We start from the raw sequence: 3,499 nt of genomic DNA, 5'->3' as shown, positions 1-3,499 counted from the left end.
ATAGTGTTGTAGTTCAACTATGTTGGCAATGTCACAGTTTAAACCCGTAAGGAACCTAGCCACGGTTGCCTCTCGATCCTCCTCGATATTGGCTCGAATCATCGCTGTCTCCATCTCCTTATAATAATCTTCAACACTCATATTTGCTTGAATAAGGTTTTGAAGTCGTTGATAAAGATCCCGATGGTAGTACGATGGAATAAATTTTTTCTGCATGATTGAGTTCATTTCTCCCCAAGTAGAGACGGGTCTTTCACCATTTCATCTTCGACTTGTTACAAGTTGGTCCCACCACACTGTGGCATAATCAGAAAACTCAATTGCCGCGAGTTTCACCTTTTTACACTCCGAATAGTTGTGGCAATCAAAACCAAGCTCGATCTTCTTTTCCCACTGCAAAAAAGCTTCACGGTCATTCTTACCTTGGAATGGTGGAATTGTCATCTTGATATTCTTAAGATTGTCATCTGGTCGATCGCGATCTCTAGGACCTCGTTGTCGTTGACGGCCTCGACGTCGTACACTTTGGGCAGATGAATGATCACTTTCTTGTTCACTTGCTTTATAAGGATCTTGGATTGGACGTCCTCGCTCTCGTCTTGCACCTTCTGGAGTCATCTCACGTGGTTCTCACGTCTTGACTCGATATAAACGATCTTTGATTGGTTCAAGTTTTCTGTCAAATAATCACTCCATCTCTCGCATAATTGCTTGAAGAGTAAGATCTGGCACTCCTCCTCCAACATTTCTTACAGGACGGAACCCTCCTTCCACATTTTGATTTCTTTTCGGACTTCGTGACATTTTTTTTAAACATCTCACAACAAAGAACCTCACTATTCACTCACAAAGAAATCTCACACACTTGGTTTTTATGCTCTCTAATAAACTCACTACTCTCTTGCCTCTTTCCACTCACTCCTCCTCTCTAAGTTCTTAGGAATTATTTAAACTTAAAAGGCAATTGTTGTGGGTCGGCTTACAAATTTGATGTTTGGGCTTGGTAAGGATACTATAGGACAAGAAAGGTAGGCTTGAAACAGAGAAATGAAAAGGGTTAGGTGTGGCGGAATAGTAGATGATAGTAATGGCAGAAATTTGGGCAGGAAAAAAAATCAAAACTAACTTTTTTTTTCACGATTTTTTTTTCACAACTTGATATCCAATCTTTTTGAGTTTGAATGTAATAAATTTTTTTTCAAATTTTTTTCGAAGAAACTACTATACCGTAATTCTAAAAGTGTCGATTCTTACTCCAAATTTGCTAGCTCAGATACTAATTTGATACGAACTGCCTTGGTGTTGAGTCAAGTCGTATTTGAATTGCCCGATCGTGAATTGGATAGGATAGATTCTTTTCGGTTTTAAAAGAAACAAAATAGAGATAATGGCTTCAAACAAAGGTAGTAGACAAAATAGATAAGAAACAATAACGAATTAATTACCTAAGACCGAGAATGAACCAACAATAATGGATTGTTGACCCGAGTCTCAAAATGGTTCTGAGGTGTTTATCGGTTTAAGGAAACAGCAAGGAACCTTGACCCACTATCAATTATGATAGGAACCAAAGGTATATTGAACGCCACACCAACGGTGATAAGTTCGATAAATAAAGAAAAGATAGATGCCACAAGCTACGCTTGATAAGTCAAATCAATTCCGTAAGAACAAAAAGAATTGGATAACTCACAATTCAAAGATTTCATGTATATTCAGCAAGAAGTTTTCTTTACTAAGGCTGATTACATCTATTTATAGTGCTAGAACAAGGTAACCAAATGGTCAAAAACATCCAACTTAATGTGCCATAAAAACTCAAGTCTTTTCTTATGCTTGAACCAAATAACTCCTTCCTTGAAGTCACTTTAATTAAGCTTATTTGAATGTCTTTAATTGCTTGAAAATAACTTTTGAGTTGTCCTTGGCCAGCTAAATAGACACCATCTTATTAACCAGCTCATTAATGACATTTTAAAGGCTTGATTAATTCTCTTAAAAGCTCAAAAAAACTACTGGAAGAAGAAAGGTTGCTGCCGAATTTTAAAGGGCATAAAATGCCCTTTAAAAATTCCTTTAATGATATTTAAGCTTCCTTTATAACAACCCCTTTAATTGTAACTGAAAATAACTTAAACAACCACTTAATTCAATGTATAAGAACCTTGAATTGTAACAACTATGAGCTGAAAAGTCACCTACAATAAACACATTAAAATGAGTTTATTAAACACATGAAAACACTTATTAACCATAACACACATTATTACTTACGTAAATAAATGAACTAAAACATATATGCAATAATTATTCCAAGAACTAGTTTAATTAAAGAAGCATAATTAAATGAACTTAATTCATGCATCAATAAATAATCCTATGGGCTAGATCAATTAAGAAGCATCTTATTTAATAAAGTTGAATAATTAACTCATTTATTAAAACTTAAGATGAGTTGAATTAATTGATCAACAACTCATTTATTAAACTAAGATAAGTTTAACTAAAAGAAACAAATTCAGCTTGCAATAAATTGCAAGTGACGCCTATTGAACGGTTCAAAGCACGACTATCAAATTCATCTACTTGCTCTGCCCAAGCTCGTTCCACATAGCTTGTATTGCATTTCAAAATTTCTTAACTCGTGATTGAGTTATTGGCCCTCGTGGTAGCTCAATGGATTCTGTAGTAATTTCCCAGGCTAAGGTCGCATCAAAGTGCAGCAAAAGTAAGCTCTAAATACCTATATAAACCTATAAAATCAATTAAACTTTCAGATCATTGTTTATTGGAACATGACCAATGAGAAAGCATGTCGTAAGGAAAAATAAAATCAGTAGCATACTTTATAAAACATTCAGGGTATGGCTACATACTTCAATTTCCAATGTATCATTACTTTTCTTACCTTCTAGCACATGTGGAGAATTGTCAATGTTCAACTTATGATAAAGAATGATGTGGACAAATGTGGAAGCAGATCGTAAAATTTGTCAAAGTTGTATATTTACCGTAGATCTCTAGACGAATGTAAATTGAAACAAGAAACAATGAAAAAAGATTAGTGATACGCACTCGCCTCAATTAGAGAATTGAGTCGTAATGGTTTGCCCGATCGTGAATGGAGTAGGATGAAAGCTTTTCAAAATAAGGTTATCGAAAAAAATAGATATAAGCTCAAAATAGGTTCAGTAGGGTTTTTGGAATGCTTCGGAATTTGATGGATGGAAATGGGCTAAGGATTCAAATTTGAACTAACACAATAAAGGTGTGTTAACCCGAAACTTATGTGAATACTCAAGTTGGGACGGTGATGGACAGAATAGAATGTAGATAGATTGAAACCTCGACCCACTATCAAGGATGATAGGAACCTCGGTATGGTTTGAACGCTGCATTTTTGGGTTTAAAAGTGATAAGTTCAGATAGAACAAAGACAAGTTTGACACCACAAAGATGCTTGATAAGTCAGACAAGTCTTTGGAGAAAAACGAGAGTT

Source organism: Gossypium raimondii, chromosome 9 (assembly GCF_025698545.1).
Source record: "Gossypium raimondii isolate GPD5lz chromosome 9, ASM2569854v1, whole genome shotgun sequence".
In the NCBI taxonomy this organism is placed as follows: Eukaryota; Viridiplantae; Streptophyta; class Magnoliopsida; order Malvales; family Malvaceae; genus Gossypium; species Gossypium raimondii.
Note: the sequence above shows the minus strand (reverse complement) of the source record.